Source organism: Hyaena hyaena, unplaced genomic scaffold (assembly GCF_003009895.1).
Source record: "Hyaena hyaena isolate Hyena2069 unplaced genomic scaffold, ASM300989v1 scaffold_632, whole genome shotgun sequence".
In the NCBI taxonomy this organism is placed as follows: Eukaryota; Metazoa; Chordata; class Mammalia; order Carnivora; family Hyaenidae; genus Hyaena; species Hyaena hyaena.
Window position 1 is genome coordinate 530,030 of NW_024081263.1, and position 11,652 is coordinate 541,681.

Sequence of the window (11,652 nt, forward strand, 5' to 3'; positions counted from 1 at the left end):
TTGTCGACCGGCTTTTATACCAAAGTTGAGTTTTAGTTTCGCTTTCCTTTTAATATCACTTAAAAGCTGCTAAGTACTAAACTTTTTTTTTTTTTTTTTTTTTTTTTAAAGAGACTAAACAGGGGCGCCTGGGTGGCTTAGTCGGTTGAGCGTCCGACTTTCGCTTGGGTCATGATCTCGCGGTTCGTGGGTTCGAGCCCCGCGTCGGGCTCTGTGCTGACTGCCAGCCCAGAGCCTGGAGCCTGTTTCAGAGTCTGTGTCTCCCTCTCTCTCTGACCCTCCCCTGCTCACGCTGTCTCTCTCTCCTAGAAATAAATAATTAAAAAAATATTTAAAAAAATAAATTAAAAAATAAAAAGAGACTAAACATTTCCTCTATAGGGAAAGGCCAGGTATCATACCTCAAAACACGGAAACACTGTGGCTTGTGTTTGAACTTGGGTGCCATCTGCTCGCTGCATGACAGGCCACTACGTTGAGAGGGACAGAGTGCCGGAACAAGGAAAGGGATTTTATTCAAGAGAAACTCAGCTAACCACAAACATGGCAGACGGATGTCCCAATAAACCACCCTCCCGTCTCAGTGCAGGTAGGGGTCTTACAGGAGAGAAGTGAAGAAAGAAACCAGCTTGAAGAAACCAAACACCGGGGCTTGAGCAATCAATCAGAGGTCTTCAATTAATGTGGGCCAGGTTCAAGTTCCCTAAGAAACTTCAAACAGAATTGATTACTAAAAGCTTCTCATGGGTTTAGGGAGTGACAGGCAAGAATGTGCCGATGAGTTTATTTTGTGCAATGTGTTTTGTCTCCATTAAAATCTAAAGGTCAGGGGTGCCCTGGTGGCTCAGTGGGTTAAGCTTCCGACTTCGGCTCAGGTCGCAATCTCCCGGTTGGGGAGTTCGAGCCCCGCGTTGGGCTCTGTGCTGACACCTCAGAGGCTGGAGCCTGCCTCGGATTCTGTGTCTCCCTCTCACTCTGCCCTTCCCCTGCTCACACTCTGTCTCTCTCAAAAATAAATAAACATTAAGAAAATTTTGTTTGTTAAATAAAATGAAAAAAATTCAAAGGTCAGCTAGTTTCTCTTCAGGCTTACAGGACAGTGCCCAAACAGGTGTCATGAGGAGTAACAAGGGAGAGAGAAGGGTTTGAGGCAAAATGAATTCAAGATGGAGTTAGCCTTGCTGTAGCTTCAAAGCTACCTGGAGGCCTTCCACCCTGGTCCGCCATGGCTGCGGCAGCCTCAAGGGGCACATTTTCACCTGGCAGTGTCCAAAAGCGGCAAAGGAAGAGGGTTCTCATCATCACTGGTTTCTTTTTTTCTCCTGGGAGTCAAAGCTTTCCCATAATCCCCTGACAGTCTCGCTCTTACCCCTTCACTCCCCAGAACTGGGTCACGTTTCTACTCGTAAACCAATCGTGGACTTCCTTAGAGCTGAGGCGGGGCTCTTGCTACCCAGTGAACCACAGAGCCCTGTGAACCTGGGGGAAGGCCAGGGTCAGTGTGTGTGCTGGGGGTGGCCATTGGCGAGGCGGAGATGACCACTGGCGAGGCGACGCAGAAGAAGCCCTCACTCACCTCCTTCCCATCCACTGTAACAACAGCTTCATTATAAGGCCACACAGAGGCTGGAGACTGTTCACAATCAGACTGGTTCCTTATAGGATCTGGCGGGAAAAGTGGGGGCAAATGACTCAGTGACCCACAGAGAATGCAGCAGGTTTGCTGATGCCAGCAGAGGCTTATGGGTCAGGGGTCTGGGAAGGGCACCGCCTCTGTCAACATCGTCCCCTGCCCTCTGGTTCTGCTGACCAGACCTTCTGATGGTCCAAGGTCCTTGGAGTTAAGGTTACTTTTCGGTTAAAGGCAATCAGATTTGGCAGCAGATTCAGGAAAAGCTCTTGAACTCTCCCACAAATGCCTCAAAGAATTTAGATGGGAGGCTTGCTCCAGGAAGACAGTCTGTTTGATCAAAGTCCTCTGTGTCTCACCGTCTCTTCCCAATAAATACTTGTTGACCGGACTTTTTTTTTTCATCTTCCCATGAATCGCATTTCTTTGTGAAAGTCCCAGGAAGGCATATATATGTATATACCTCATGGTGCCTGACCGTCTTTGGAATTTCCATGTCTCTGTGGATTCCCTGTGGGTGCGAAATTAAATTCAATTTTTCTCCTGTTAATCTGTCTCATCTCCATTTAATTTCTGGTCCAGCTCAAAGGCTCTTGAAAGGGCAGGGGAAATCCTTCCTCCCTAACAAGTCCTGACCATTCACCTCCCTTCATTGAGGTCACGTTCAAAATGAAAAAAGAAGAAGAAGAAAAAAGTAAGTCGCAAGCAAGTTCTTACCTCTTTTAAGTAGTGTCGCTTTGGACAGTGGCCTCTGTCTCCTGGTCTCAGTTACCTCCTCTTTAAGAGGGAGGGTGTCATCTCAGTCAGGCTAGAGGCTGTGAGTCAGTGGACCTGGAGCCTCAAGAGGGATGGGGACTCTGGTCATTGCTGGCCCAGCTGGAGCCACCTCTGTCACTGGGCTTCAGTTTCTGAGGCCCGTCTTCAGGTTCAAAGTTGTTAGGGAGATTCTGCAGCCCAGATCCGTGCCTCTCCCCGCAGCGGCTCCTCCCTGCTCACCCATCTGGGACTTGCCGCCCGCCAGATCCTTCTTGCCCTTCTCCCTCAAGGCCTCTGCTGTCAGGTTTGATCAGGACCTGAGCAGTTCCTGACACTGACGCGGTCTGACAAATGTTCAGCGAGGTCTGGGATTTATGCTGCATGTTTGCTGCACAGATATTTCTAGGATCTTTTCTCATTCCAGCCAGTAAGAGATCAGAACGTCACCTCCCTTGAGAACCGTTGGAGCGGGGAGGGCAAGGCCCTGGGGCCAGAGGGAGCCAGGCGGTGCTGGCTGTTGAAGTAGGGAGCTTCTGCTTTGGGGAGCAAGTATAAAGGATTCTCTCAGCGTCTAACTCTGAGATGACTAACACGTGCAATACCCAGCACACGGTGCAACCTCGCCTCCTACCTTTATTCAGCAGGAACCCACTGAGCTCCAACTACGTGCCAGGCACTGCGGTAGGCACACAGGGGTCCATCCATGATAAAAAGTCAGCTGATTGGGGCGCCTGGGTGGCTTAGTCGGTTAAGCGTCCGACTTTCGCTTAGGTCATGATCTTGCGGTTCGTGGGTTCGAGTCCTGCGTCGGGCTCTGTGCTGACTGCCAGCTCAGAGCCTGGAGCCTGTTTCAGTCTGTGACTCCCTCTCTCTCTGACCCTCCCCTGCTCACGCTGTCTCTCTCTCTCTCTCTCTCCTAGAAATAAATAAAAAAACATTAAAAAGAAAAGTCAGCTGATACAAATCTATGCCGTTGGGGCTCGTACTTTCTCATTGGAGAGACAGACAAACATGTAGCAAGGGAGGTATTACATTCGATGGCCAAATGCTGAGCAAAATGAAGAAGAGAAGGCGGCTGGGGACGAGGGGGAGGTGCAATCTTAGGTAGTGTGGGCGAGGACAGCCTCCCCGAGCAGGTGACTCTTGAGTAAGAACTCAAGGAGGCAGGAAGCGAGCCCTTTACACACAGAGTGTTCCAGACAGTGGAGCAGCTATTGCAAAGGCCCTGTGGCTGCATATGTCTGCGTGGGTGTCTGGAGCCAGGGAGCAGGTCACAGGAGAGGACAGTCAAGAGGTACCTTGAGCCCTGTTTTGTGGGAGCGGCACTGCCTTCCTAAGGGCGTTGATTGTTTTATTCTGAATGGGTGTGATCCGCTGGAGGGTTGCAGCGCCGCATGGTAGTTTTTAGAGACCGCCTCTGAATCCTGTGTTGAGAAAGGCCGGCGGAGTCCAGGGTAGAAGCAGCGAGAGCAGCTTATAGGCTTCTGGGCAACAGAGCAGCAAGAAGTGCTTGGATTCTTCATGTATTTTGAAGACAGAGTTTGCCAAGGTTGCTGTAGCAAATGCCTTAAATAAGAGAATTTTATCTTCTCATGATTCTGGTAGCTAGAAGTTCAAGATCAAGGTGTCCACAGGGTTGGTTTCTTATGAAGCTTCTCCCCTTGGCTCCTAGATGGCTGCTTTCTCCCCCAGGGTCTTCATAGGGTCTCCCTTCTGTGCGTGTCTATGTCCTAATCTCTCTTTCTTATAAGACACCAGTAGGGTTAGGACCCTTTTTAATTTAATTAAACCACCTTTAATTAATAGGTCCTCTTTTTAAGTTAATAACCCCCTTAAAACCCCATCTCCAAATACATCGTGAAGTGTTAGAGGTCAGGACTTCAACACATGAATTTTGGGGGAGAAACAGAATATTCAACCTATAACATTTGCTTTCTGGCCCTAATATAATCCAGGCATGGCTTCTGCTTTCCCTGTCCCTACCCTGGATTTCATTCTTTTTCCAGGGAGCCTGGTTCTCCACAATGGTATGTAGAAAGCAAAACTGGATCATTTAAGGAATTTTAATTTAATCCTGTATCTTTTTTTTGACATTACTTTTACTGTTTATTCATTAACATTTTTTTTTAATGTTTATTTTTGAGAGAGACCCAGAGACAGAGACAGAGTGTGAGCAGGGGAGGGACAGAGACAGAGGGAGACACAGAATCCAAAGCAGGCTCCAGGCTCTGAGCTGTCAGCACAGAGCCTTACACGGGGCTTGAACTCACGAACTATAAGATCATAACCTGAGCCAAAGTCGGATGCTCAACTGACTGAGCCACCCAGGCGCCCCCAAAAGAAACAGCCATGGAAAGAGTGTCCCTGGGGTGGATTGGATCCCTTCGTTCCCCACTCTGCTCCCTGGCAGTCCACATTCCTCCTTGATGTTGGGCTGGGACATGTGATCCGCTTTGGCCAATGGGAGTAAAGGAGCACACATGTCATTTCCCACATCTGAGCAGTTTTATAGGAAAGCGCACGGTTAGCTTCTTTAGCTCCTGTGCCCTTTGTCAAGAGGAAGATCGGTCCCAGCTAGAGGCCGCCCCTTCAGCTGAGGTACCAGAATGAAACCCGGGTGGTGGAAGGCCTAACCTCGATGAGCCAAACTCAGCAGAGCCCAGAAGATTCTTTACCGACCCACAGCCCTCAGGTTACATGAAGAAGAGGAACTAAGCGTGTGCTGATGCGGGGGGCTGTTCTTGACCCCAGCAAAGCTGATGAGATACTCAGGTGGGAGTTGGGAGGTAGCCCTCCCTCGGGTCAGGGGTGCTGCCCGGGGACAGTATTTCTCTTCTGCTTCTGCGTGCGAGGGGTCCCTGTGTGACTGTACATCACGGCCACCTCTCAGACTTCAGAGTTTGGTTCAATGCCTGGTTAGTGAGTGATGGGCGCTGAGCAGGGCAGAATGAAACCAAGAGTGAGATTCTCGGAGTCCATATGGAAGACAGGGCCGGAGATCAGCAGGTCCCAGGCCTGCTCAGCCTCTGCTTCCTGATGTCTGCGCCAAGCCCTCTTGATGTATCAGGGCAAATCTGCCGTGGGGTGGCTCCCTCGGTCTGCTCTGCTGGCCTTGGGAAGAGTGGGCACCAGTCGCTATTTTGAAAACTTGTGTAAACATGAGTTATTATATAAAAGCCTATTTTTCCCTGGGGTGTGGGAGGGGCGGCTATGAGGTCTTTTCCGAGTGGGTATCGCCTGTGTCCCCAGGGCTGGACTGCATGCCTGGGATGTAAGGTGGGGGCGGGGCGCCGTGAGTGAAACACGAAGGAAGCTGGATCCTTGTTCTGGAAGCTGTGTCTGTCTGGGCCTTTAGGGGCCCAGCTTGCTCACACGCAGTTCACAGAGGACCCTTGATGCTGCATCTGTAGGGAGGACGCCTTTGGTCTCTGGGAGGTGAACTAATTCCCACCATGCCTGCCTCAGCTTCTGCCAAGAATCTGGACCTTCTTACACCCCCACAGCACCTGTCCCTCCTCTTCCTTCCTTCCATAGTTTTTTCCTCTCAGTTCCAGATCATTCTTGCCTAGGCTGTGAACTACCCAGTCCCAGTACCCCCACCTTTCTGTGTCTTTGAAGTTGCAGGCAGAGGGTGGGTCTTCAGCTCAGTGCTGTGCAGCTGAAACGAAACAAGCTCAGATATTTATTCCAGGAAATGGACCTTCCAGAAAAGGCATGTCTTGCCTTATCATCTGGAAAAGGGAAGGCTGTCTGGCCCGGCTCTGGAAGGGAGCAGCCCTGTCCCCAGTGACCATCCTCTGTTTCCTCATCCAGGGAGGGAACAAGCTTAGACTTTGGCTCCTGTGGACAGTGCCCCAGCTGGAGCCTTAGGTGTTTAGGGGTGGAGTGAATAGACCCCTTGTGTCACCTTCCCTGGGCCTGCCCTGCCCCGGCTGGGAGAGGGGAGTGGCTGGGAGGGGGTCTGGCCACACTGGTCCTCCAGCCCCTCTTCCACGTAGATTTCCTCGGCCCCCATGCCGAGCGAGGCCCTTCGAGGGATCCTGGAGGTGAAGCAGGGAGGGACAGCATAGAGGATCCTGCCCTGACAGAGCTCAAAGTCCAGGGGGACGTGCAGACAGGCCCAGGGGATCCCAGCAAGACATGATCTGTGCAGAGGGAGGTGGACGTCCTGGGGGCCTGGGGACGCAGCGAGTGGCCGCTGAGCCAGGCCCCCAGGGGCCCCCGGGGGCAGCTTCTCAGAGAGCGGTGTCTGGTGTGGGGGAGAAGAGGAAGATAGGGGTGGGGGAGGGGATTGGAGGCAGAGGCCACCAGATGTGCAGGGAAGCAGAGACACGGGCCAGCTCTGTGGCAAGAGGGAGGGCAAGCTATTCGGTCACCCTGAGGGGCGGGGAGCAGAGGGCAAACAGGGTTGAAGAGGGGCTGGTGGGGAAGGCCTGGGAGCTGCTGCCCAAAGGGTGTGCTCTGTGCCCTGAGGCCACATGTGCCCTTTGGGAAGGTCTCACTGGGTCTTGGGGAGACTGGGTGTGGGGTAAGCAGGGGGNCAGAGGCAGCCAGATGTGCAGGGAAGCAGAGACACGGGCCAGCTCTGTGGCTAGGAGGAGGGCAAGCCACTCAGTCATCCTGGGGGAGGGGGGAGGCAGAGGGCAAGAAGGGCTGAGGAGGGGCTGGTGCGGAGGCTTGGGAGTTGCTACCCAAAGGGTGTGCTCTGTGCCCTGAGGCCACATGTGCCCTTTGGGAAGGTCTCACTGGGTCTTGGGGAGACTGGGTGTGGGGTAAGCAGGGGGTGATCAAGAGGCTGTGAGGGTCACAGAGGCAGGGACAGGGCTGCCCTGAGCTAATTCAGGGGGTGGGAGTTGGACGAGGAGGTGAATTCAGGAGAAACTTCTAGAATTTGCATTGACTGGACCTTGGGACTGGACACAGGTGGTGGGGGCGTGGCGTGGGAGTGGGGGTGGAGGGAAGGGGTGTGTGAGGGATGGGGCACTTAGGATGGCCCTCTTTTGAGGTTGGGAAACCTGGGATGAAGGGTTAGAGTGCCGATGTCATTCCGGAGATCAGGAGCATAGAAGGAAGGGGAACAGAGAAAGTATTAATTCTTGCAGCTGGGGTGTCCTGGGTGGAGCACCGACAAGCAACGTGGTGTGGGAGGAGGGGCCACGGGGGCAGCTGGTGGGAGACGGGGCCAGAGGAGAGACCCAGCTCAGCCTTTTCAAGGAGTGACCTTGAGCCAATCTGGGAGCCCAGGTTCCCACAACTTGAAGGAGAGGCGATAATGCTCCCTCCTGGGGTTGTGTGGCCTGGAGGGCTGGCTGGAGACGTCAGCCCCACTGCCCCCAACTGTGTGACCCATGAGATCCGGCTCCCTGGCAGCCCCACTGCCCCCAACTGTGTGACCCATGAGATCCGGCTCCCTGGCCGAGCTGCCTCTGGGGACATCGGCCAAGAGAGAACAGCATCCCGAGGCCAGGAGGGGATCTAAGGAGGAGCCTCAACGAGGCCATGGGCACCACTAGCCGGGGGCGCTAGGCTTGAGGGTCGGTCTGCAAGGAGGGAAGGGACTCCACACGGACTTCTGGGAGCGGTGCTTGGACACATCAGAAAGATGCTGGGCCATATGGTTTCACGATGACATACGTGCAGAAACACACCCACACATCACGTGCACAGCCGCACACATCTGAATGAACATGTGTTCAGCGGACACACATGTACTCCTGGGACCCTCCCTCCTTTTCCACGACTTGGGGGTAGGAGCGCAGGTCATTTTTCCTGAATCTAGTATCTGGCACCCGCGCAAAGGGCATCCCTTACCCAGCACGCATCCACACCTCCCTGGTTTCCCCTGAAGTGCACCAAACACCATGCCCGGAGGCCTGGTTGGGAATGTTTTTGAGGGGCTATGAGCATGGGGCCATCTGCCTGGGAGATGAGAATGTGGCCCTTGCAGGCAGGGAAGGATTTTTCTGTTTAAATATCAGCCGTTGGGTTTAGAAGCATGAGCGTGTGCATGCTGACTTGTTAAACTGTGTTCTTGCCTGCTCAGCAACCTTGGATGCTTTGGAAATAAAAGACTCTGGACCTTTATTCTCTATAGGATGGGATTGGTTATATGTCAATTGAACTACATTTTATGGTTCACCCTCTCATGTTCCCAAACAGAACTTCTTGTTTGCAAACAGTCCACACAGTATCAGCCCAGCTCCACAGAGAGAGCAGGCCCTTTGGAATTGGTGAGCCCTGGGTCTAGATCCTGGCTCCACAGCCATCTCAGCAGATACCTTGGGGGTGCCATCTGGTCTCCCTGAGGCTCAAGAGACAGTTTCCTCAAGGCGGGGAATGGTAATACTTCTTGCCCCTTTGGGCTAGGGAAGAGTGAAATGAGATAACACATCGAACACCCACATGGGGCCTAGGACAAAGGAGGTTTTTAAGAAAAGCTGCCTCCTGGGGCACCTGGGTGGCTCAGTCAGTTAAGCGTCTGACTTTGGCTCAGGTCATCATCTCATGGTTTGTGAGTTCAAGCCCCGCATTGGGCTCTGTGCTGACAGCTCGGAGCCCGGAGCCTGCTTCGGATTCTGTGTCTCTGTCTCTCTCTGACCCTCCCCAGCTTGCACTCTCTCTCTGTCTCTCAAAAATAAATAAACATTAAAAAAAGAAAAGAAACGCTGTCTCCTTCTGATGAAATGCATGAACAGAGCAGGACACACGAAGGCATTGAATACCATACATAGCGATAGAGTGACGGAGCGGCTGGTGGTACAGAATGTCAACAGGACAGCCATGGGGGTCCTGGCCTCCTTTCCAACCCTTTCCTGTCCTGCAGCCTGGTTCCCCCACCAGAGATGCTCTGTGATTCGCAGGTAAGTTCCTCACATCTTTAAGCAACCAGATCAACAACCCTCGTACACCATACCATACAGACCGTGCGTGCGTGCGAGGTCATCAGCTCTGTGCGGGAGAAGGTTGTTGAACAGATAGAGTCCACCTGTCCAGAGAGCAAAGGTGGGTACTTTATCACCTATCTGAGATACAGTCCCCATTAGGGACACACCTTTGGCGTGTTGCCCTGTTTCCTAGGGTTCTGTTCATGCTGGGGGAGGGGGTGCTGGTAACATGGTGGTGATTTCTCACATTTCCAGCAAGGGCCACCATTTATTGAGTTCCAACTCAGTACGCAGCACTTTAAGTCACGTTGACTCATAAATTCACAAGCATCCTGCCAGGGTTGATGTAATGATCCATCCCTTTCCATGTGGATGCACTGAATTTGCCCAAAGCCGTGACATCTAAGCTCATGCAGACAGCAGGATTTGAATCAGGCTCTATGCCTTGGGAACCATGTTCAAGAGGATAATCGGTGGAGAGCTCCTGACCAGGAGACAGGAAGAGCTGGTTCCGCCTTGGGTACCCCCAGACCAGCTCTGTGACTTCTGACAAATTACTCTGCCAGTCGGCCCGGCTTCATCCTCATCTTGTCTACATCACACGGTTTTTACAGAACGAAATGTGTGGGAAAGTGCTGGAAAACTGAGAGGGCTGCTCACAAGCAAACCTCCCAGCCCTGTGTGTGGGGGGGAGGGATCAGATCAATGACTTATCATCCTCATTCTGCAGTGAAGGAACTGAAGATCGGAGAGTCCACGGGGTCTATCTGAGCTTTTGATCTCCATGGGGTCAAGTGAGATCTAGTCATTTTGAGTCTGGCACATTCTCCACCCTCCCTCCTGCTCTTGATATGCACAAGGGTCTTGGCTCCCTAACTTGGGGTGCCCCCGTCTTCTGTGGCATTCTACTTTATCTTACCCTCTATCCCTGCCCTGCTGTAGACAGCCTGGGTCCCATCCCTCAAGCCTCGATCTCAGCTGGCTGATACCTAGGCATTTTTCTTTCCTGGAGCACTTTCATATGTAATGGTATACAGAGATTTCCAGAGTCTTCAAGGCCTGGAATAGTCATTCCCAATCCAAGCTGCATGTCAGAATCTCCTGGGGGCTCTTAGAATATTCTGAGGCACAAGCGCCACACCCAGACATTCTGATCTCACCCATCTGGGGCGGGCACCAGGAACTAGCATGTTTGAAGAACTCCCAAGGCTTCTGGAATGTGCCATCAGAGAACAGCTGTGGGTGGAAGTCACCGATCTTCCTTGGAAGATATCTGTGCCTTGGTCCAGGAGATTGCTTAGGAATGGGCTTCAGCTTAAACTTCACTTTTAACAGAGTGTTGTTAATATTTAAGCAATGGGAACGAGGTTCTTTCTCTAATCATTTCGTAAAGTAATTTCGCTCTGAGTGATGATCATGTTCTTACTTTCTATAGACTAGTCTTGTTTTTTAAAGTACTTATTTACTTATTTAAGTAATCTCTACACCCAACGTGGGGCTCAAACTCATGACCCCAAGATCAAGAGTCGCACCCTCCTCCAACTGAGTCAGCCAGGCACCCTTCCAGACTAGTCTTTTTATATAAGTTGAGTTTATTGAGGTTGCTCAAAAAGAAGACGACAGGTCCCAAATGGTGTCACTTGGACTGAGTTTTCAAACTGGGACTAACTACCGAATCTAATTGGAGTTTCAGCCTCCCCCAGAAATGTGGCCTCAACCAGTCAGGAAATTTTTCTTTCCATCAGCGTCAGTGAGCACCTGGGTCCTCTCCGACCCCCAAAGAAAGATGAGGTTTTCTGCATGTTAAGACCTTTTCCCCTAGAAAGCAGGCCTGCCAGGAACAATCTTTTCTTTTGCTAATAAGAACCCTCCATTTTGTTCAACTCCTTGGAGAGCCTCTCTACTTGTCGGATGGGGTGCGGCCCTACAGGAATGGTTTAATAAAGTTAGTTTGATCTTCGGATTTACTTGGTTCAATTTCATTACTTAACAAAAGTACACAACTGTTAGATGGAAACAAAGGAGAAATCCTCACTAGGCAAAGAATTCGTAGCTATGATACCAAAAAGTTAATCCATGAAAGAAAAAACTGACGAATTGGACTTCCCCAAAACTCAACTTACACTGGGTGAAAGAAACCAAATGAAAAGACAAGCTAAGGTGGGGAGACATTCTTTACAACTAACATCTTTGACAAAGGACTTCTATCCAGCTTGCATAAAGAATCCTTCAAAGTCAAGGGTAAAAAAACCAACAACTCAATCAAAACATGGAGAAAAGAGGGGCACTTGGCTGGCTCAGTCGGTGGAGCACGCGACTCTTGATTTCGGGGTTGTAGCTTTGGGCGCTACACTGGCTGTAAGGATTACTTAGAAAACAACA